The 7365-nt window shown below is 41.3% G+C and overlaps 1 pseudogene; it reads left to right on the top strand.

Annotated features, from left to right (window-relative positions):
* The first annotated feature begins 7018 nt into the window (after positions 1–7018).
* LOC124988487 (coiled-coil-helix-coiled-coil-helix domain-containing protein 5-like) lies at positions 7019–7365 on the top strand (annotated as a pseudogene).

The following is a 7365-nucleotide window of genomic DNA, read 5'->3' as shown; positions in this document are numbered from 1 at the left end:
CAGCTCCCCATGATGCTGTGCCCACTCACTAAAAGGAAGGATAGACATTGACTGACGGAACCCTGTGATTTTACATGACACAATCCTGACGGCCATCCCCTGGCCACAGTGGGAATGAGCAACCTTCTGTGGAAAGGTGGAATATTCAGCAAAGCGTGGAAGATGGGTAACTGAACTGACTGATGATACCAATCTGTCAACTACATTTGACCCAAGAGTCAGATTTCCCAAGTGACTGAGACTCAAAAGATTGGCTTGCCTCCTTGGTCAGGGCAGTTCCTGATTGAGAGGATCACTCCTGACTCTGTCAGCCAGTCGAGGGTCTGTCTGCCCCGGCCAGCACATGATGTTGGATATGGACCAGTGCTAGTGGCAAGGTAGAACAATCGGTCTCCCAAATACGAGAACAAGAAAGATGATTGTTCACGGTGCTCCCAGAAGCCCCCTGGACAGGTCTGACTACGCAACCTGTGGGACCCAGTGCAAAATGCAAGTGCAGAGCTCTTTATTAAAAAATTAAGAATTTCAAGCGTCACGGAAGAGCACTAAATTAAGCTTGGAGCCCTTATGAATGAATGCTGGGTCTGTGTGGGCCACATAGATCTCGTATCTATGACACTGGCTCTGACCCTATTAACATAAAAATATTACAAGCTGTGTGAAAAAGTAAACTCAATGTTGGTCATTTGGACAATCATTGTTTGTAAACTAAAAAATGTGAGTTATGAAATGCAGTGAGTTGTAAGTCTGGATATCGGCAAATCAAGGAGTCAGAAGGACAGAAAACAAGAGCCGAGCTTGTTGTGACAGCTCATGTCGCCTCCGGTCTGTTCTGCTGTGCCTCTGTAGAGCTCTGTGAGTGACAGTCCTCTTAGTCCTTAAGGTTGAAACAGTGTGAGATGATGATGGCGTGTGGAACGAGGCACCCTCTGAATTTAGGGGCTGAAATGTGAGGTAGAAATCAACGTGGCCAGGGCTCTGTCTCTGCGGATGAGCCTCTGCGGAGCCCAGCCCCTGGGATCCATGCTTTGTTCCACAGACCTGACTGTAGCAAAGCGCTTAAGGCAGGGGCTAGATGAGCTGGAACAACAAGCTCAACTCTTTTGTTTCTGTCTTTCCAACTGCTGGTGCAGTGTATCCTGGTGGGATGCTGAGTGGCAGATGAGGACCGGAAGTCACCACTTGATTCCCAAGCCCTGAGCATACCCGGGGAGGGCTGGTGCTTCTCCGAGTTTGCAGCCAATCATGCGCATTTAAGAACACTGTACTGAAGTTCCTTTCCTGGAGTCTAATGTCCAGCTCTGCTCGGTCAGTCTGCTGACTGTGACAGGCAATGAGGAAACCCTGTACTGCTACTACTCCTATCCTCACAAGTTCTCCTCCATAGGACTGCCCAGGTCTGATGAGAGCTACCAGGGTGCTGGAGTCCCAGGAAGCCTTCAGGAAATGGGAACCCTTGAACTGAATATTTAAGGAAGGGAAGTTTCCTAAGCAGACAAATGGTGTGTGGGAGGGGTGGAGTGCAGAGATGCCGATAGTGTATGAGATACCGAATTTTCCAGTTCTAGAATATCATTTGCTGCTTTTAATTTTAATTTAATTTATTTATTTGGTACTGGGGATTGAACCCAGAGGTGCTTTACTACTGAACTACACCCCAAGCCCTTTTAATTTTTTAAGTTGCTTAGGACCACGCCAAGTTGCTGAAGCTGACTCCTGCCGCAGCCACCCCAGCCATCATTTGGTTCTTTGATCATTTCTATTTCCCTCCTGATATTTCTTATTTTTCATCCATTGAAAACATTTTGACCAGGTCTGGGGGCACATGCCTGTAATCTCAGCAGCTTGGCAGGCTTAAGCAAGATCACAAGTTTGAGGCTGGCCTCAGCAACTTAGGAGAGGCCCTTAGCAACTTAGTGGGACCCTGTCTCCAAATTAAAAAAAAAAAAAAAAAAAAAATTAAAAGGACTGGGGATGTAGCTTAGTGGTAAAGCACTCCTAGATTCAGTCCCCAGTACCCAAAGCAAAACAAACCAACCAACCACCTATTTTGTGTTACTTCAAGAAGACTTCCCATAGTTTAAAAATCATTGTTAGTTCCAGCATCTACTATATCTTGGCATTGTTGATTTTTTCTCTTGGGAATATGTTCCCTTTTTGGTTCTTTACATGGCAGGTAACTTTATTTTTAATTGACACAAGATTGTACACATTTATGGGGTAGAGTGTGATAATTTGATACATGTACACAGTGTGTAATGATCAAAGCAAAGTAATTAGTATTTCTAGCTCCTCGAACATTTATGATTTCATGCTGGGAATCTTCAAACTCTTCTAGTTATTTACAATATATAAGTGGTTGCAAGTTGTCACCCTGCTATACTACAGAACACTAAAGCTTATTCCTTCATCTAACTGTTTTGGTGCCCAATATCCAACTTTTCTCTGCCCCTCTACCTCATTCCTACTCTCTAGTGACCACTATTCTAATCTCTATGGTTAAGAGATAATTTTTAGCTTCCACATTATAAATGAGAATGTGTATCTGTCTTTCTGTGCCTGGCTTAGTAACATGATATCTTCCAGTTCCATTCACGTTGTTGCAAAGAAATGAATGACATTCCATGTATTCATACACCACATTTTCTTTCTTCACTCACCCTAGGCTGACTCCATACCCTGGTTATTGGGGATAGTGCTACAGTAGGCATTGGGGTGCAGATATTTCTTCAACATACTGATTTAATTTTTTTTGGATTAATACCCAGTAGTGGCGTCGTTCTATTTTTAATTTTCCAGGAACTATTTCTATAATGACTGTATTAATTTACATTTCTACCAAAAATGTATAGTTTTCTTTTTTTCCTCATCCCTGCCAATGCTAGTTATCTTCTGTATTTATTTATTTATTTATTTATTGTACCAGGAACTAAATCCAGGGCATGCATGCTAGGTAAATGCTCTACCACTGAGCAAGCTGCCCTTGAACTTGCTATTCTCCTGCCTCAGCCTCCTGAGTCGATGGGATTACAGGTATGTGCCACCACACCAGGCTCCAACTGTTGTTTTTAATAGTTTTCTAATTTCCCATTTAATTCTCTCAGTTTTTGCTTCATATGTTTTGGAGCTCTATTCCTTGGTGCATATACCTTTAAGACTCTCTCATCATCATAAAATGCATTTTTAAAAAATCTCTTGTACCCATCTTTGCCTTCACATCTTGTGTGATGTTAGTATCGCTGCTCCAGCTCCTTTTTGGTTACTGTTGGCATGTTACTGTCTCTTCTGTCCTTGTGGATAGTATAGTGGAGTCATTTTATTTCAAGCTCGTTCTGCTAATCTTTGCCTTTTGGATGGAGACTTTACGCCATTTACTTTTAGTAGAATGACTGACAGGTTCGGATTTCCACCTGCTGCTTTGCCATGTATTTCACATATCTGAGGATTTTGGTGCCACTATTCCTCCCTCATTACCCTCTTTTGCATTAAATGGAGATCTTCTAGGATACACATTTAATACACTCATTTCTTGAACCATTTTTAAGAGTTATTTACTCTGGAATTACAATGAACATCTTAATTGACTATAATTACTTCACAGTAATACATTTAATTTCAATAGCATATAAAACTTTTCTTCTAGTGTTGTTCTGTGGCTTCCCACTTTGTACTATTATTGCACTACAAATTACATCTTCATATGTTAGGGGTCCATTCATACAGTTTCTAATGATTGCTTTATGATACAGTTGTTTTAAATGACAGAAGTTACAAAGCAAAGCACATTTATATGACATGTATATATTATGTATGCACATATACTTACATGTATGTCTTTTGGTACTTTTTATTTCTTCACGTGGATTTGAGTTACTATGTAGTGCTTTTATTTCAGCATGAAAGACTCCCTTTAGTACTTCTTATAGGACAGGCCTGCCTATGACAAATGACAAATTCCCTGTTTTTTTTTTAATTTGGTGCTGAGGATTGATCAGTTTTTGATTATCTGAGAATGTTTTATTTCTTCCTTTATTTTAAAGAACAGTTTTGCTAGATATAGATTCTTGAATGTGGCCTTTTCTTTCAGCACTTTGAATACATTATACTTTGTCTCTGTGGTATCTGATAAATTGACAAATTATTCCTATTTTTTCCAGTACTGGGGACTAAACTCAGCAGCACTTTACCACTGATCTATATCCTCAGCCCTTTCTTTTTTTTTTTTTTTTTGAGACAGGGTCTTCCTAAGTTGCTTAGGGCCTTGCTAAGTTGCTGAGGCTGGCTTTGAACTAGTGATCCTCCTGCCTCAGCCTTCTGAGTTGCTGGGATTACAGGAATGTGTCACCATACCTGGCTGAGCAAATTATCTTATTGAGGATGAGTCATTTTTGTCTTGCTGCTTTCAAGATTCTATTTGACTTTGTTTGTTGAATGATTATGACATATCCATACATGGCTCTCTTGAATTTATACTATGTGGAATTCACTGAGTCACTAGGATGAGAAAAATTAGTATTATTCATTTTTTAAAAATCAAATGTAGTAAGCTTATGGTCAAGTCTCTTCCAGTATCCAGCCTGCCTCTTTCTCCTCCCTCCTTCTGGGATTCCTGTTACCGGCACATGGGCATGCTTGAAAGCCTCACAGCTCCCTGAGATTCTGTTCTCAGAGTGGATTATCTTGTTTGACTTAATTTTAATTTTAGGGATTCTTTCTTCTGCCAGCTCAAATATGTTTTTGAGGTCCTAAAGTGATTTTTTTTCATGTCGGCTATTGTTTTTTTTTTTGATTCTTTTTTGTGATTTCTGTCTCTTAATTGATATTCACTGTTTGGTGAGATATCATTATTAGACTTTTAAAAATTCTTCAGATATGGTTTTCTTTAGTTCTTTGAACATATAATATCTGGCAAATGTCTTTTTTCTGTTCGAAATTTGGACTTCTTCAGAAACAGTTGGTACTGACTACTTTTTTTTTCTTCTGCAAGGGTTATACTTTTTAAATTGTTGCATGTTTTATAACTTGACTAAAAATTGGACATTTAAAATAATTACAATATAATAATTCTGGAAGTTAGGTCATTGTTTCAGCCTAGATTTTTGTTGCTGTTTTTTATTGTTGCTCTTTGTTTAAAGGTTTTCCTGGAAAAATTCCGTAAAATTTTTATTCTTTTGCAGCCACTGAAGAGTCTGCTCAGTTAGTGGTTAGCTAGAGATTAGATAGAGATTTCTTTCAATGGCCTAACCACTAAGCCTTCCGTTCTTTGCGGAGGGGCTACACATGGGTTGAGGCATGCCTGCAATATTTTCAGTTTACAATTCTGCCTTAGCCTACAATTCCTGTTTCTGCAGATCCTCAAGGCAAGTGAGAGGAGAACTTCAGGCATTCTCAGATCTTTCCTGTCCTACAAATGCACACTAACTAGAGACTTCCAGGAATTTATCAAAGTGTTCCAAATCCCCCTGAGGGCATCTTATTTCAAGATCTTCCTTATTTTTCTCAGCCTCTTTTTTGCTCCAACTGATATCTCCATCTCAGGTAGCTGTGATGTTAAACAATTCCTCCTGCTTTTAAAATGTTTATTTATTTAATAACAGGGCCCTGACAACTTGGGAGGCTGAGGCAGGAGGATCACAAGTTCAAAGCCAGTCTCAGCAACTTAGTGAGGCCCTAAGCAACTTAGTGAGACCTGTCTCAAACAAAAACAAAAACAAAAAAACAAACAAAACAAAACAAAAAACACAAAGGGCTGTGGAGGTAGCTCAGTGAGTAAGCACCCCTGGTACCAAAAAGAAACAAATAGACAAACAAACAAAAAAAACAGTGTTCTGGGCTTAGGACTTTGTCAATGAGCGAGCTCTTAGTCAATGAGCAAGCTCTGAGTCAAGTCAAATAAAGACAAGCCCCATAAATGTGCTTTTCCAGGCAACTGCCAAATAGTAAAATAGTGACAATTGTCTCTGGAATGTGGCTTTTGGGGGAGCATCAAGCCCGTTTTGTTCCCATCAGTGGCTGCTAGGCTGCGGTTTTTCTGTGACTGTGGTTGAGTCTGCTGGTTTCCAGGGCTTTTCTGGAGCCAAGGAGAGCAGGGCGGAGGCAGGGTGCCTGTGTTGCTCTTCTCACCCAGGCTCAGCCATCTTGCATTACTACCGCTCCTCATTGCTGGGAGACTTTGGTTTCTAAAGTTGTTTTTAAACATGTTTATTTGGGCAATTTTTGCCTACTTTCCACTGCTTTTAAGGGAGAGTAGATTTTCAGAGGCCTTTATTCTACCATTCTAGAAGTGTTTTCTCCAAACACATTGATTTCTGTATTGTGCCTTAATATAATGGTGCATTTAGGACCTGATGAAAATATTCCATTTTTTCCTAGTGTGTTATAATAACCAGTAGTCAGATTGGTTAGAGTGGTTAGAGTGGACTACGAGGCACTGTGCATGGACTTTGTCACAATCATGCTTCCATGATTATGACGGACAGGCCTAGAACACAAGTGGGACAGCTTTTGATGCAGTAATAGTGACAACTGTTCAGCGACGTAATTGACCAAGCATGTACTCTCACCTAGGGCTTAGGAATAAAAACTAAGTAAGAGAGTCACTACTTAGAATGGCTTATAAAAGTTGCATCCTCAGAGCGATTAAAGAAAGGTGAGGTGATCATCTTTTAAGGATCCAGATTTAGATAGAAGATCAAAGGTTATTACAGTTAAAAGTTCACTGCAAAGGCAAACATTTTAAGAGTCTGGGGACCCCTGTCCCTAGTCTCCCAGAACTGCCAAAATTTTAGGGCAAAATATTCAGTGGGAGTCTGGAGTCTCTTTTGCTGTGCTGGGAATCAAACTCAGGGTCTCATGCATGCTAGGCAGGTGCTCTACCACTGAGTTACACCCCAGTCCTATATTTTTGAACTCTACTTACCAAGATCTCTTTTGGTCATTAAAAATATATGTGGAACCAGGCACTGGAAGGGGCGGGTCGCTCCTCCCTGACTGATCCCACGCCGGGAAAGGCCTCCAGATGCAGGTGGCCCTAGAGGTCACTGCAGGATACTGTGGCCGGGAACTGGAGCAGTATGGCCAGTGTGTGACAGCCAAGCCTGAGTCATGGCAGTGAGACTGTCACCACCTTGCATTGCTCAGTGCACATCCTCCCACCCAATCATCCGCCAGATCCGCCAGGCCTGTGCTGAGCCTTTTGAGGTCTTTGAAGAGTGTCTTCGGCAGAATGAGGCAGCTGTCGGCAATTGTGCTGAACACGTGCGCTGCCTCCTGCAGTGTGCTGAGCAGGGGCAGCCGCCACACTCGCCCACAGTCCTAGAGGCACAGGCGCTTCCTGAGGACTGCAGTAGAACTGGATATGAGTGA

This window comes from Sciurus carolinensis, chromosome 7 (assembly GCF_902686445.1).
Source record: "Sciurus carolinensis chromosome 7, mSciCar1.2, whole genome shotgun sequence".
Classification (NCBI taxonomy): domain Eukaryota; kingdom Metazoa; phylum Chordata; class Mammalia; order Rodentia; family Sciuridae; genus Sciurus; species Sciurus carolinensis.
The sequence above is the reverse complement of the archived record's forward strand: the minus strand, read 5'-3'. Positions and strand labels throughout refer to the sequence as shown.